A 13,349-nucleotide genomic window follows, 5' to 3' on the forward strand; every position below is an offset into this window, starting at 1 on the left:
TTTTCCTCTTTTAAATTCCAATAGATATGAAAAAACAAACATATTTTCTATTTGTTATTGTTTTAAAAAGATGAAGGTTAATTTGTCGCACTTAATTTAAATTCGAATTATTAACTAGCACTCTCGGCAACGGCCATATAACGCTGAAAACACCGGTTTTCGTCCGATCACGGAAGTTAAGCAGCGTCGAGCGCAGTCAGTACTTGGGAGGGAGACCACTTAGGAACACTGCGTGCCGTTGGCATTTTCACTTTTTTTCCTCTTTTAAATTCCAATAGATATGAAAAAAGCAAACATAATTTCTTTATTTTATTGTTTTAAAATGATGAAGGTTAATTTGTCTCACTTAATTTAAATTCGAATTATTAACTAGCACTCTCGGCAACGGCCATATCACGCTGAAAACACCGGTTTTCGTCCGATCACGGAAGTTAAGCAGCGTCGAGCGTAGCCAGTACTTGGGAACACTGCGTGCCGTTGGCTTTTTCCTTTTTTTCCTCTTTTAAATTCCACCAGATATGAAAAAAGCAAACATACCTTCTTTTTGTTATTGTTTTATAAAGATGAAGGCTAATTAAATTCAAATTATTAACTAGCGCTCTCGGCAACGGCCATGTCACGCTGAATACACCGGTTCTTGTTCGATCACCGAAGTTAAGCAGCGTCGAGCGCAGTGAGTACTTGGGAGGGAGACCACTTAGGAACACTGCGTGCCGTTGGCTTTTTCACTTTTTTTCCTCTTTTAATTTCCAATAGATATGAAAAAAGCAAACATATTTTCTTTTTGTTATTGTTTTAAAAAGATGAAGGTTAATTTGTCTCACTTAATTTAAATTCGAATTATTAACTAGCACTCTTGGCAACGGCCATATCACGCTGAAAACACCGGTTCTCGTCCGATCACCGAAGTTAAGCAGCGTCGAGCGCAGTCAGTACCTGGGAGGGAGACTTCTTAGGAACGCTGCGTGCCGTTGGCTTTTTCCTTTTTTTCCTCTTTTAAATTCCACCAGATATGAAAAAACCAAACATATGTTCTTTTTGCTATTATTTTATAAATATGAAGGTTAATTGAATTCGAATTTTTAAATAGCACTCTCGGCAACGGCCATATCACGCTGAAAACACCGGTTCTCGTCCGATCACCGAAGTTAAGCAGCGTCGAGCGCAGTCAGTACTTGGGAGGGAGACCACTTAGGAACACTGCGTGCCGTTGGATTTTTCACTTTTTTTTCCTCTTTTAAATTCCAATAAATATGAAAAGAGCAAACATATTTTCTTTTTGTTATTGTTTTAAGAAGATGGTTTATTTGTCTCACTTAATTTAAATTCGAATTATTAACTGGTACTCTCGGCAACGGCCATATCACGCTGAGAACACCGGTTCTCGTCCGATCACCGAAGTTAAGCAGCGTCGAGCGCAGTCAGTACTTGGGAACACTGCGTGCCGTTGGCTTTGTCACTTTTCTTTCCCCTTTTAAACTCCACCAGTTATGAAAAAAAGGCAAACATATTTTTTATATTTGTTATTGTTTTAAAAAGATGAAGGTTAATTTGTCGCACTTAATTTAAATTCGAATTATTAACTAGCACTCTCGGCAACGGCCATATCACGCTGAAAACACCGGTTCTCGTCCGATCACCGAAGTTAAGCAGCGTCGAGCGCAGTCAGTACTTGGAAAATCTGCGTGCCGTTGGCTTTTTCACTTTTGTTTCCTCTTTTAAATTCCACCAGATATGAAAAAAGCAAACATATCTTCTTTTTGTTATTGTTTTATAAAGATGAAGGTTAATTAAATTCAAAATATTAAATAGCACTCTCGGCAACGGCCATATCACGCTGAAAACACCGGTTCTCGTCCAATCACCGAAGTTAAAAAGCGTCGAGCGCAGTCAGTACTTGGGAGGTAGACCACTTAGGAACACAGTGTGCCGTTGGCTTTTTCACTTTTTTTTCCTCTTTTAAATTCCAATAGATATGAAAAGAGCAAACATATTTTCTTTTTGTTATTGTTTTAAAAAGATGAAGGTTAATTTCTCTCACTTAATTTAAATTCGAATTATTAACTAGCACTCTCGGCAACGGCCATATCACGCTGAAAACACCGGTTCTCGTCCAATCACCGAAGTTAAAAAGCGTCGAGCGCAGTCAGTACTTGGGAGGTAGACCACTTAGGAACACAGTGTGCCGTTGGCTTTTTCACTTTTTTTTTCCTCTTTTAAATTCCAATAGATATGAAAAGAGCAAACATATTTTCTTTTTGTTATTGTTTTAAAAAGATGAAGGTTAATTTGTCTCACTTAATTTAAATTCGAATTATTAACTAGTACTCTCGGCAACGGCCATATCACGCTGAGAACACCGGTTCTCGTCCGATCACCGAAGTTAAGCAGCGTCGAGCGCAGTCAGTACTTGGGAGGGAGACCACTTAGGAACACTGCGTGCCGTTGGCTTTTTCACTTTTTTTTCCTCTTATAAATTCCAATAGATATGAAAAGAGCAAACATATTTTCTTTTTGTTATTGTTTTATAAAGATGAAGGTTAATTTGTCTCACTTAATTTAAATTCGAATTATTAACTAGCACTCTCGGCAACGGCCATATCACGCTGAAAACACCGGTTCTCGTCCGATCACCAACGTTAAGCAGCGTCGAGCACAGTCAGTACTTGGGAACACTGCATGCCGTTGGCTTTTTCCTTTTTGTTTCCTCTTTTAAATTCCACCAGATATGAAAAATGCAAACATATCTTCTTTTTAATATTGTTTTATAAAGAAGAAGGTTAATTAAATTCAAACTACTAACTAGCACTCTCGGCAACGGCCATATCTCGCTGAAAACACCGGTTCTCGTCCGATCACCGAAGTTAAGCAGCGTCGAGCGCAGTCAGTACTTTGGTGGGAGACAACTTAGGAACACTGCGTGCCGTTAGCTTTTTCACTTTTTTGTCTTTTAAATTCCAATAGATATGAAAAAAGCACACATATTTTCTTTTTGTTATTGTTTTAAAAAGATGAAGGTTAACTTGTCTCACTTAAATTAAATTCGAATTATTAACTAGCACTATCGGCCACGGCCATAACACGCTGAGAACACCGGTTCTCGTCCGATCACCGAAGTTAAGCAGCGTCGAGCGCAGTCAGTACTTGGGAGGAAGACCACTTAGGAACACTGCGTGCCGTTGGCTTTTTCACTTTTTTTCCTCTTTTAAATTCCAATAGATATGAAAAAAGAAAATATATTTTCTTTCTGTTATTGCTTTAAAAAGATGAAGGTTAATTTGTCTCACTTAATTTAAATTCGAATTATTAACTAGCACTCTCGGCAACGGCCATATCACGCTGAAAACACCGGTTCTCGTCCGATCACCGAAGTTAAGCAGCGTCGAGCGCAGTCAGTACTTGGGAACACTGCGTGCCGTTGGCTTTTCCTTTTTGTTTCCTCTTTTAAATTCCACCAGATATGAAAAAACCAAACATATGTTCTTTTTGTTATTGATTTATAAATATGAAGGTTAATTAAATTCGAATTATTAACTAGCACTCTCGGCAACGGCCATATCACGCTGAAAACACCGGTTCTCGTCCGATCACCGTATTTAAGCAGCGTCTAGCGCAGTCAGTGATTGGGAACACTGCGTGCCGTTGGCTTTTTCCATTTTGTTTCCTCTTTTAAATTCCACCAGATATGAAAAAAACAAACATATCTTCATTTTGTTATTGTTTTATAAAGATGAAGGTTAATTAAATTCAAATTATTAAGTAGCACTCTCGGCAACGGCCATATCAAGCTAAAAACAGCGTTTCTCGTCCGATCACCGAAGTTAAGCAGCGTCGAGCGCAGTCAGTACTTGGGAGGGAGACCACTTAGGAACACTGCGTGCCGTTGGCTTTTTCACTTTTTTTCCTCTTATAAATTCCAATAGATATGAAAAGAGCAAACATATTTTCTTTTTGTTATTGTTTTAAAAAGATGAAGGTTAATTTGTCTCACTTAAATTAAATTCGAATTATTAACTAGCACTCTCGGCAACGGCCATAACACGCTGAGAACACCGGTTCTCGTCCGATCACCGAAGCTAAGCAGCGTCGAGCGCTGTCAGTTTTTGGGAGGGAGACCACTTAGAAACACTGTGTGCCGTTGGCTTTTTCACTTTTTTTTTCCTCTTTTAAATTCCAATAGATATGAAAAGAGCAAACATATTTTCTTTTTGTTATTGTTTTAAAAAGATGAAGGTTAATTTGTCTCACTTAATTTAAATTCGAATTATTAACTGGTACTCTCGGCAACGGCCATATCACGCTGAGAACACCGGTTCTCGTCCGGTCACCGAAATTAAGCAGCGTCGAGCGCATCCAGTACTTGGGAACACTGCGTGCCGTTGGCTTTGTCACTTTTCTTTCCCCTTTTGAACTCCACCAGTTATGAAAAAAAGCAAACATATTTTTTATATTTGTTATTGTTTTAAAAAGATGAAGGTTAATTTGTCGCACTTAATTTAAATTCGAATTATTAACTAGCACTCTCGGCAACGGCCATATCACGCTGAAAACACCGGTTCTCGTCCGATCACGGAAGTTAAGCAGCGTCGAGCGCAGCCAGTACTTGGGAACACTGCGTGCCGTTGGCTTTTTCCTTTTTGTTTCCTATTTTAAATTCCACCAGATATGAAAAAAGCAAACATACCTTCTTTTTGTTATTGTTTTATAAAGATGAAGGTTAATTAAATTCAAATTATTAACTAGCACTCTCGGCAACGGCCATGTCACGCTGAATACACCGGTTCTCGTCCGATCACCGAAGTTAAGCAGCGTCGAGCGCAGTCAGTACTTGGGAGGGAGACCACTTAGGAAAACTGCGTGCCGTTGGCTTTTTCACTTTTTTTCCTCTTTTAAATTCCAATAGATATGAAAAAACAAACATATTTTCTATTTGTTATTGTTTTAAAAAGATGAAGGTTAATTTGTCGCACTTAATTTAAATTCGAATTATTAACTAGCACTCTCGGCAACGGCCATATCACGCTGAAAACACCGGTTCTCGTCCGATTGCCGTTTTTAAGCAGTGTCTAGCGCAGTCAGTAATTGGGAACACTGCGTGCCGTTGGCTTTTTCCTTTTTGTTTCCTCTTTTAAATTCCACCAGATATGAAAAAAGCAAACATATCTTCTTTTTGTTATTGTTTTATAAAGATGAAGGTTAATTAAATTCAAATTACTAACTAGCACTCTCGGCAACGGCCATATCACGCTGAATACACCGGTTCTCGTCCGATCACCGAAGTTAAGCAGCGTCGAGCGCAGTCAGTACTTGGGAGGGAGACAACGTAGGAACACTACGTGGCGTTGGCTTTTTCACTTTTTTTCCTCTTTTAAATTCCAATAGATATGAAAAAAGCAAACATATTTTATATTTGTTATTGTTTTGAAAAGATGAAGGTTAATTTGTCGCACTTAATTTAAATTCGAATTATTAACAAGCACTCTCGGCAACGGCCATATCACGCTGAAAACACCGGTTTTCGTCCGATCACGGAAGTTAAGCAGCGTCGAGCGCAGTCAGTACTTGGGAGGGAGACCACTTAGGAACACTGCGTGCCGTTGGCATTTTCACTTTTTTTCCTCTTTTAAATTCCAATAGATATGAAAAAAGCAAACATAATTTCTTTATTTTATTGTTTTAAAATGATGAAGGTTAATTTGTCTCACTTAATTTAAATTCGAATTATTAACTAGCACTCTCGGCAACGGCCATATCACGCTGAAAACACCGGTTTTCGTCCGATCACGGAAGTTAAGCAGCGTCGAGCGTAGCCAGTACTTGGGAACACTGCGTGCCGTTGGCTTTTTCCTTTTTTTCCTCTTTTAAATTCCACCAGATATGAAAAAAGCAAACATACCTTCTTTTTGTTATTGTTTTATAAAGATGAAGGCTAATTAAATTCAAATTATTAACTAGCGCTCTCGGCAACGGCCATGTCACGCTGAATACACCGGTTCTTGTTCGATCACCGAAGTTAAGCAGCGTCGAGCGCAGTGAGTACTTGGGAGGGAGACCACTTAGGAACACTGCGTGCCGTTGGCTTTTTCACTTTTTTTCCTCTTTTAATTTCCAATAGATATGAAAAAAGCAAACATATTTTCTTTTTGTTATTGTTTTAAAAAGATGAAGGTTAATTTGTCTCACTTAATTTAAATTCGAATTATTAACTAGCACTCTTGGCAACGGCCATATCACGCTGAAAACACCGGTTCTCGTCCGATCACCGAAGTTAAGCAGCGTCGAGCGCAGTCAGTACCTGGGAGGGAGACTTCTTAGGAACGCTGCGTGCCGTTGGCTTTTTCCTTTTTTTTCCTCTTTTAAATTCCACCAGATATGAAAAAACCAAACATATGTTCTTTTTGCTATTATTTTATAAATATGAAGGTTAATTGAATTCGAATTTTTAAATAGCACTCTCGGCAACGGCCATATCACGCTGAAAACACCGGTTCTCGTCCGATCACCGAAGTTAAGCAGCGTCGAGCGCAGTCAGTACTTGGGAGGGAGACCACTTAGGAACACTGCGTGCCGTTGGCTTTTTCACTTTTTTTTCCTCTTTTAAATTCCAATAAATATGAAAAGAGCAAACATATTTTCTTTTTGTTATTGTTTTAAGAAGATGGTTAATTTGTCTCACTTAATTTAAATTCGAATTATTAACTGGTACTCTCGGCAACGGCCATATCACGCTGAGAACACCGGTTCTCGTCCGATCACCGAAGTTAAGCAGCGTCGAGCGCAGTCAGTACTTGGGAGGGAGACTTCTTATGAACACTGCGTGCCGTTGGCTTTTTCACTTTTTTTCCTCTTTTAAATTCCAATAGATATGAAAAAAGCAAACATATTTTCTTTATGTTATTGTTTCAAAATGATGAAGGTTAATTAGTCTCACTTAATTTAAATTCGAATTATTAACTAGCACTCGCGGCAACGGCCATATCACGCTGAAAACACCGGTTCTCGTCCGATCACCGAAGTTAAGGCGGATGCATACATGGGTTTGGGAGCGGTAAACGGAACGGTAGCGGCAACGGCCAACGGAGCACGTCAGCGGAAAATCATGCACACCTACAGTTTGGTTTGACGCGTCGCTAGCACCAACGCCACCGATTGCCATAGATATAGGTGGCGTTGTAGGCACAAAATATAATGAAAACCAGTAGCAGACGAATACTTTGGTAAAATGGATTCCCATTTATTGACCTTGAGGCGACGAAAATTATTATTATCTTTACTTGTTAATAATATAAACAAGAGAGAGACAACCAAGTGGGTTAAAGGTATATTTCTCAAGAGACGGCAACAAGGAGACTTCCAAATCCATATTATACACTATATACGGACCGCATGTAATTATGTAATAAAATATATATATATATATATATATAAAATAATAATATGTATAAATAGTTATAGAATAATTATATATATAAATAGTTATAGAATAATTATATATATAAATATATATTATATAAAATAATAATATATATATAAACAAATATTATATAAAATAATAATATATATATAAATAAATATTATATAAAATAATAATATAGATATAAATAAATATATATAATAAAAATAGTATATATTATATAAAATAACAATATATATAAATAAATAAATATATATAATAATAATAATATATTTGTCTGCTTTCTAAAAAAACCACGTGATCGTATAAACTGTCATGATTGGATTGCGCTTCTCCGCCGTTCCGTTCCCTTCGGCGAAAATAGAAAAATATCCTATTCTCGTCGCGGCTCACGAGCGGCAAGCGGAACACAGCGCGGCACGAACCGAGATGGTTTAGCGCATGCGCGCCGGCGACAACGGAGAGCGGCAACGGCTCAGCGGCGTATGTGTGCATCCGCCTTTAAGCAGCGTCGAGCGCAGTCAGTACTTGGAAAATCTGCGTGCCGTTGGCTTTTTCACTTTTGTTTCCTCTTTTAAATTCCACCAGATATGAAAAAAGCAAACATATCTTCTTTTTGTTATTGTTTTATAAAGATGAAGGTTAATTAAATTCAAAATATTAAATAGCACTCTCGGCAACGGCCATATCACGCTGAAAACACCGGTTCTCGTCCAATCACCGAAGTTAAAAAGCGTCGAGCGCAGTCAGTACTTGGGAGGGAGACCACTTAGGAACACTGTGTGCCGTTGGCTTTTTCACTTTTTTTTTCCTCTTTTAAATTCCAATAGATATGAAAAGAGCAAACATATTTTCTTTTTGTTATTGTTTTAAAAAGATGAAGGTTAATTTGTCTCACTTAATTTAAATTCGAATTATTAACTAGTACTCTCGGCAACGGCCATATCACGCTGAGAACACCGGTTCTCGTCCGATCACCGAAGTTAAGCAGCGTCGAGCGCAGTCAGTACTTGGAAACTCTGCGTGCCGTTGGCTTTTTCACTTTTGTTTCCTCTTTTAAATTCCACCAGATATGAAAAAAGCAAACATATCTTCTTTTTGTTATTGTTTTATAAAGATGAAGGTTAATTAAATTCAAATTATTAAATAGCACTCTCGGCAACGGCCATATCACGCTGAAAACACCGGTTCTCGTCCAATCACCGAAGTTAAAAAGCGTCGAGCGCAGTCAGTACTTGGGAGGGAGACCACTTACGAACACTGTGTGCCGTTGGCTTTTTCACTTTTTTTCCTCTTTTAAATTCCAATTGATATGAAAAAAGCAAACATATTTTATATTTGTTATTGTTTTAAAAAGATGAAGGTTAATTTGTCGCACTTAATTTAAATTCGAATTATTAACTAGCATTCTCGGCAACGGCCATATCACGCTGAAAACACCGGTTCTCGTCCGATCACCGAAGTTAAGCAGCGTCGAGCGCAGTCAGTACTTGGAAACTCTGCGTGCCGTTGGCTTTTTCACTTTTGTTTCCTCTTTTAAATTCCACCAGATATGAAAAAAGCAAACATATCTTCTTTTTGTTATTGTTTTATAAAGATGAAGGTTAATTAAATTCAAATTATTAAATAGCACTCTCGGCAACGGCCATATCACGCTGAAAACACCGGTTCTCGTCCAATCACCGAAGTTAAAAAGCGTCGAGCGCAGTCAGTACTTGGGAGGGAGACCACTTACGAACACTGTGTGCCGTTGGCTTTTTCACTTTTTTTTCCTCTTTTAAATTCCAATAGATATGAAAAGAGCAAACATATTTTCTTTTTGCTATTGTTTTAAAAAGATGAAGGTTAATTTGTCTCACTTAATTTAAATTCGAATTATTAACTAGTACTCTCGGCAACGGCCATATCACGCTGAGAACACCGGTTCTCGGTTAATTTGTCGCACTTAATTTAAATTCGAATTATTAACTAGCACTCTCGGCAACGGTAATATCACGCTGAAAACACCGGTTCTCGTCCGATCACCGAAGTTAAGCAGCGTCGAGCGCAGTCAGTACTTGAGAGGGAGACCACTTAGGAACACTGCGTGCCGTTGGCTTTTCACTTTTTTTCCTCTTTTAAATTCCAATAGATATGAAAAAAGCAAACATATTTTATATTTGTTATTGTTTTAAAAAGATGAAGGTTAATTTGTCTCACTTAATTTAAATTCGAATTATTAACTAGTACTCTCGGCAACGGCCATACCACGCTGAGAACACCGGTTCTCGTCCGATCACCGAAGTTAAGCAGCGTCGAGCGCAGTCAGTACTTGGGAGGGAGACCACTTAGAACACTGCGTGCCGTTGACTTTTTCACTTTTTTTCCTCTTTTAAATTCAAATAGATATAAAAAAAGCAAACATATTTTCGATTTGTTATTGTTTTAAAAAGATGAAGGTTAATTTGTCGCACTTAATTTAAATTCGAATTATTAACTAGCACTCTCGGCAACGGCCATATCACGCTGAAAACACCGGTTCTCGTCCGATCACCGAAGTTAAGCAGCGTCGAGCGCAGTCAGTACTTGGAAAATCTGCGTGCCGTTGGCTTTTTCACTTTTGTTTCCTCTTTTAAATTCCACCAGATATGAAAAAAGCAAACATATCTTCTTTTTGTTATTGTTTTATAAAGATGAAGGTTAATTAAATTCAAAATATTAAATAGCACTCTCGGCAACGGCCATATCACGCTGAAAACACCGGTTCTCGTCCAATCACCGAAGTTAAAAAGCGTCGAGCGCAGTCAGTACTTGGGAGGTAGACCACTTAGGAACACAGTGTGCCGTTGGCTTTTTCACTTTTTTTTCCTCTTTTAAATTCCAATAGATATGAAAAGAGCAAACATATTTTCTTTTTGTTATTGTTTTAAAAAGATGAAGGTTAATTTCTCTCACTTAATTTAAATTCGAATTATTAACTAGCACTCTCGGCAACGGCCATATCACGCTGAAAACACCGGTTCTCGTCCAATCACCGAAGTTAAAAAGCGTCGAGCGCAGTCAGTACTTGGGAGGGAGACCACTTAGGAACACTGTGTGCCGTTGGCTTTTTCACTTTTTTTTCCTCTTTTAAATTCCAATAGATATGAAAAGAGCAAACATATTTTCTTTTTGTTATTGTTTTAAAAAGATGAAGGTTAATTTGTCTCACTTAATTTAAATTCGAATTATTAACTAGTACTCTCGGCAACGGCCATATCACGCTGAGAACACCGGTTCTCGTCCGATCACCGAAGTTAAGCAGCGTCGAGCGCAGTCAGTACTTGAGAAGGAGACCACTTAGGAACACTGCGTGCCGTTGGCTTTTTCACTTTTTTTCCTCTTTTAAATTCCAATAGATATGAAAAAAGCAAACATATTTTATATTTGTTATTGTTTTAAAAAGATGAAGGTTAATTTGTCGCACTTAATTTAAATTCGAATTATTAACTAGCATTCTCGGCAACGGCCATATCACGCTGAAAACACCGGTTCTCGTCCGATCACCGAAGTTAAGCAGCGTCGAGCGCAGTCAGTACTTGGAAACTCTGCGTGCCGTTGGCTTTTTCACTTTTGTTTCCTCTTTTAAATTCCACCAGATATGAAAAAAGCAAACATATCTTCTTTTTGTTATTGTTTTATAAAGATGAAGGTTAATTAAATTCAAATTATTAAATAGCACTCTCGGCAACGGCCATATCACGCTGAAAACACCGGTTCTCGTCCAATCACCGAAGTTAAAAAGCGTCGAGCGCAGTCAGTACTTGGGAGGGAGACCACTTACGAACACTGTGTGCCGTTGGCTTTTTCACTTTTTTTTCCTCTTTTAAATTCCAATAGATATGAAAAGAGCAAACATATTTTCTTTTTGTTATTGTTTTAAAAAGATGAAGGTTAATTTGTCTCACTTAATTTAAATTCGAATTATTAACTAGTACTCTCGGCAACGGCCATATCACGCTGAGAACACCGGTTCTCGGTTAATTTGTCGCACTTAATTTAAATTCGAATTATTAACTAGCACTCTCGGCAACGGTAATATCACGCTGAAAACACCGGTTCTCGTCCGATCACCGAAGTTAAGCAGCGTCGAGCGCAGTCAGTACTTGAGAGGGAGACCACTTAGGAACACTGCGTGCCGTTGGCTTTTCACTTTTTTTCCTCTTTTAAATTCCAATAGATATGAAAAAAGCAAACATATTTTATATTTGTTATTGTTTTAAAAAGATGAAGGTTAATTTGTCTCACTTAATTTAAATTCGAATTATTAACTAGTACTCTCGGCAACGGCCATATCACGCTGAGAACACCGGTTCTCGTCCGATCACCGAAGTTAAGCAGCGTCGAGCGCAGTCAGTACTTGGGAGGGAGACCACTTAGAACACTGCGTGCCGTTGACTTTTTCACTTTTTTTCCTCTTTTAAATTCAAATAGATATGAAAAAAGCAAACATATTTTCGATTTGTTATTGTTTTAAAAAGATGAAGGTTAATTTGTCGCACTTAATTTAAATTCGAATTATTAACTAGCACTCTCGGCAACGGCCATATCACGCTGAAAACACCGGTTCTCGTCCGATCACCGAAGTTAAGCAGCGTCGAGCGTAGTCAGTACTTGGAAACTCTGCGTGCCGTTGGCTTTTTCACTTTTGTTTCCTCTTTTAAATTCCATCAGATATGAAAAAAGCAAACATATCTGCTTTTTGTTATTGTTTTATAAAGATGAAGTTTAATTAAATTCAAATTATTAAATAGCACTCTCGGCAACGGCCATATCACGCTGAAAACACCGGTTCTCGTCCAATCACCGAAGTTAAAAAGCGTCGAGCGCAGTCAGTACTTGGGAGGGAGACCACTTAGGAACACTGTGTGCCGTTGTCTTTTTCACTTTTTTTTTCCTCTTTTAAATTCCAATAGATATGAAAAGAGCAAACATATTTTCTTTTTGTTATTGTTTTAAAAAGATGAAGGTTAATTTGTCTCACTTAATTTAAATTCGAATTATTAACTACACTCTCAAAAAAGTTTGTTCAGATCAGAACAAAATTGCGTTCGGAGGTTTGTCCCCGTAGCTAAACGTTTTTTTGTTCTATTTTGAACGCCTTACATAGCGTTCAAAATAGAACGCGAGGACTTTGTTCTTTTGAGAACTCAAGTGTGCCACATAGAACGACAATTTAGTGTTCAATAATGAACAAAAGTGTTTTTTGGATTTATTTTAAAGAGTTCACTAATGAACGATATTGTTATATTTCGAACGGATTGTTAACGTTCATTATTGAATGATATTGTTATATTGGGAACGCATACTCAACGTTCAATGTTGAACAAAAATGTGTTGTTCTGAACTGATTCAAGGCGATCAAAATTGAACGATACTGATATATTTCAAACGCATTTTTAACGTTCAATATTGAATGATATTGTTATATTGGGAACGCATACTCAACGTTCAATGTTGAACAAAAATGTGTTGTTCTGAACTGATTCAAGGCGATCAAAATTGAACGACACTGATATATTTCAAACGCATTTTTAACGTTCAATATTGAATGATATTGTTATATTGGGAACGCATACTCAATGTTCAATGTTGAACAAAAAGGTGTTGTGTTGAACTCTTTTAAAGGCGATCAAAATTGTACGATATTTCGAACGCATAAATAACGTTCGATATTGAACATTAGTGATTTTTTGAACTATTTTGAAAGCAAAATAAAAATTTAGAACATTAAAAATGTAACACAGTTTAAGACAGGTATTCAAGTCAGTTTTAATAATAAACAAAAACAAAAAATCATGATCTAGCTAAACAGATAGTTTATTGTAAATGGCCGTAACGGATGTTGATATTTTCAATGCATCAATCTTCAGGACCACTTTTTGTAAAAACTCCAGAGTTTTAGAGAGTCCCAATG

The 13,349-nt window shown here is 37.5% G+C and overlaps 6 non-coding genes and 35 pseudogenes across 6 annotated transcripts; all 41 read left to right on the forward strand.

Moving 5' to 3' along the window:
- The first annotated feature begins 125 nt into the window (after positions 1–125).
- On the forward strand, positions 126–244 carry LOC149700481 (5S ribosomal RNA; annotated as a pseudogene).
- A 136-nt stretch (positions 245–380) lies between these two features.
- LOC149700482 (5S ribosomal RNA) lies at positions 381–483 on the forward strand (annotated as a pseudogene).
- A 120-nt stretch (positions 484–603) lies between these two features.
- Positions 604–722, forward strand: LOC149700483 (5S ribosomal RNA; annotated as a pseudogene).
- A 136-nt stretch (positions 723–858) lies between these two features.
- LOC149700484 (5S ribosomal RNA) lies at positions 859–977 on the forward strand (annotated as a pseudogene).
- Positions 978–1,097: 120 nt separating this feature from the next.
- LOC149700485 (5S ribosomal RNA) lies at positions 1,098–1,216 on the forward strand. The gene has a single exon (XR_016382187.1). It is a non-coding gene; the product is annotated as a 5S ribosomal RNA (ribosomal RNA).
- A 134-nt stretch (positions 1,217–1,350) lies between these two features.
- Positions 1,351–1,453, forward strand: LOC149700486 (5S ribosomal RNA; annotated as a pseudogene).
- A 141-nt stretch (positions 1,454–1,594) lies between these two features.
- Positions 1,595–1,697, forward strand: LOC149700487 (5S ribosomal RNA; annotated as a pseudogene).
- Positions 1,698–1,819: 122 nt separating this feature from the next.
- LOC149700488 (5S ribosomal RNA) lies at positions 1,820–1,938 on the forward strand (annotated as a pseudogene).
- Positions 1,939–2,075: 137 nt separating this feature from the next.
- Positions 2,076–2,194, forward strand: LOC149700489 (5S ribosomal RNA; annotated as a pseudogene).
- Positions 2,195–2,332: 138 nt separating this feature from the next.
- Positions 2,333–2,451, forward strand: LOC149700490 (5S ribosomal RNA). Its single transcript, XR_016382124.1, has one exon. It is a non-coding gene; the product is annotated as a 5S ribosomal RNA (ribosomal RNA).
- A 362-nt stretch (positions 2,452–2,813) lies between these two features.
- LOC149700491 (5S ribosomal RNA) lies at positions 2,814–2,932 on the forward strand (annotated as a pseudogene).
- Positions 2,933–3,066: 134 nt separating this feature from the next.
- LOC149700492 (5S ribosomal RNA) lies at positions 3,067–3,185 on the forward strand (annotated as a pseudogene).
- A 136-nt stretch (positions 3,186–3,321) lies between these two features.
- Positions 3,322–3,424, forward strand: LOC149700493 (5S ribosomal RNA; annotated as a pseudogene).
- Positions 3,425–3,770: 346 nt separating this feature from the next.
- LOC149700494 (5S ribosomal RNA) lies at positions 3,771–3,889 on the forward strand (annotated as a pseudogene).
- A 136-nt stretch (positions 3,890–4,025) lies between these two features.
- Positions 4,026–4,144, forward strand: LOC149700495 (5S ribosomal RNA; annotated as a pseudogene).
- A 381-nt stretch (positions 4,145–4,525) lies between these two features.
- Positions 4,526–4,628, forward strand: LOC149700496 (5S ribosomal RNA; annotated as a pseudogene).
- Positions 4,629–4,750: 122 nt separating this feature from the next.
- LOC149700497 (5S ribosomal RNA) lies at positions 4,751–4,869 on the forward strand. The gene has a single exon (XR_016382176.1). It is a non-coding gene; the product is annotated as a 5S ribosomal RNA (ribosomal RNA).
- Positions 4,870–5,229: 360 nt separating this feature from the next.
- On the forward strand, positions 5,230–5,348 carry LOC149700498 (5S ribosomal RNA; annotated as a pseudogene).
- A 136-nt stretch (positions 5,349–5,484) lies between these two features.
- On the forward strand, positions 5,485–5,603 carry LOC149700499 (5S ribosomal RNA; annotated as a pseudogene).
- Positions 5,604–5,739: 136 nt separating this feature from the next.
- LOC149700500 (5S ribosomal RNA) lies at positions 5,740–5,842 on the forward strand (annotated as a pseudogene).
- Positions 5,843–5,962: 120 nt separating this feature from the next.
- Positions 5,963–6,081, forward strand: LOC149700501 (5S ribosomal RNA; annotated as a pseudogene).
- A 136-nt stretch (positions 6,082–6,217) lies between these two features.
- LOC149700502 (5S ribosomal RNA) lies at positions 6,218–6,336 on the forward strand (annotated as a pseudogene).
- A 121-nt stretch (positions 6,337–6,457) lies between these two features.
- Positions 6,458–6,576, forward strand: LOC149700503 (5S ribosomal RNA). Its single transcript, XR_016382395.1, has one exon. It is a non-coding gene; the product is annotated as a 5S ribosomal RNA (ribosomal RNA).
- Positions 6,577–6,710: 134 nt separating this feature from the next.
- Positions 6,711–6,829, forward strand: LOC149700504 (5S ribosomal RNA; annotated as a pseudogene).
- A 1,260-nt stretch (positions 6,830–8,089) lies between these two features.
- On the forward strand, positions 8,090–8,208 carry LOC149700505 (5S ribosomal RNA; annotated as a pseudogene).
- A 138-nt stretch (positions 8,209–8,346) lies between these two features.
- Positions 8,347–8,449, forward strand: LOC149700506 (5S ribosomal RNA; annotated as a pseudogene).
- A 122-nt stretch (positions 8,450–8,571) lies between these two features.
- LOC149700507 (5S ribosomal RNA) lies at positions 8,572–8,690 on the forward strand (annotated as a pseudogene).
- Positions 8,691–8,826: 136 nt separating this feature from the next.
- Positions 8,827–8,929, forward strand: LOC149700508 (5S ribosomal RNA; annotated as a pseudogene).
- Positions 8,930–9,051: 122 nt separating this feature from the next.
- On the forward strand, positions 9,052–9,170 carry LOC149700509 (5S ribosomal RNA; annotated as a pseudogene).
- A 223-nt stretch (positions 9,171–9,393) lies between these two features.
- On the forward strand, positions 9,394–9,512 carry LOC149700510 (5S ribosomal RNA). The gene has a single exon (XR_016382282.1). It is a non-coding gene; the product is annotated as a 5S ribosomal RNA (ribosomal RNA).
- Positions 9,513–9,647: 135 nt separating this feature from the next.
- LOC149700511 (5S ribosomal RNA) lies at positions 9,648–9,765 on the forward strand (annotated as a pseudogene).
- A 136-nt stretch (positions 9,766–9,901) lies between these two features.
- LOC149700512 (5S ribosomal RNA) lies at positions 9,902–10,004 on the forward strand (annotated as a pseudogene).
- Positions 10,005–10,126: 122 nt separating this feature from the next.
- LOC149700513 (5S ribosomal RNA) lies at positions 10,127–10,245 on the forward strand (annotated as a pseudogene).
- A 137-nt stretch (positions 10,246–10,382) lies between these two features.
- On the forward strand, positions 10,383–10,501 carry LOC149700514 (5S ribosomal RNA; annotated as a pseudogene).
- A 137-nt stretch (positions 10,502–10,638) lies between these two features.
- Positions 10,639–10,757, forward strand: LOC149700515 (5S ribosomal RNA; annotated as a pseudogene).
- Positions 10,758–10,893: 136 nt separating this feature from the next.
- Positions 10,894–10,996, forward strand: LOC149700516 (5S ribosomal RNA; annotated as a pseudogene).
- Positions 10,997–11,118: 122 nt separating this feature from the next.
- LOC149700517 (5S ribosomal RNA) lies at positions 11,119–11,237 on the forward strand (annotated as a pseudogene).
- Positions 11,238–11,460: 223 nt separating this feature from the next.
- LOC149700518 (5S ribosomal RNA) lies at positions 11,461–11,579 on the forward strand. Its single transcript, XR_016382283.1, has one exon. It is a non-coding gene; the product is annotated as a 5S ribosomal RNA (ribosomal RNA).
- Positions 11,580–11,714: 135 nt separating this feature from the next.
- Positions 11,715–11,832, forward strand: LOC149700519 (5S ribosomal RNA; annotated as a pseudogene).
- A 136-nt stretch (positions 11,833–11,968) lies between these two features.
- On the forward strand, positions 11,969–12,071 carry LOC149700520 (5S ribosomal RNA; annotated as a pseudogene).
- Positions 12,072–12,193: 122 nt separating this feature from the next.
- LOC149700521 (5S ribosomal RNA) lies at positions 12,194–12,312 on the forward strand (annotated as a pseudogene).
- The last annotated feature ends 1,037 nt before the right edge of the window (positions 12,313–13,349 follow it).

Source organism: Phalangium opilio, unplaced genomic scaffold (assembly GCF_054372755.1).
Source record: "Phalangium opilio isolate 3A_F unplaced genomic scaffold, DU_Popi_V2 ptg000019l_1, whole genome shotgun sequence".
Lineage (NCBI taxonomy): Eukaryota > Metazoa > Arthropoda > Arachnida > Opiliones > Phalangiidae > Phalangium > Phalangium opilio.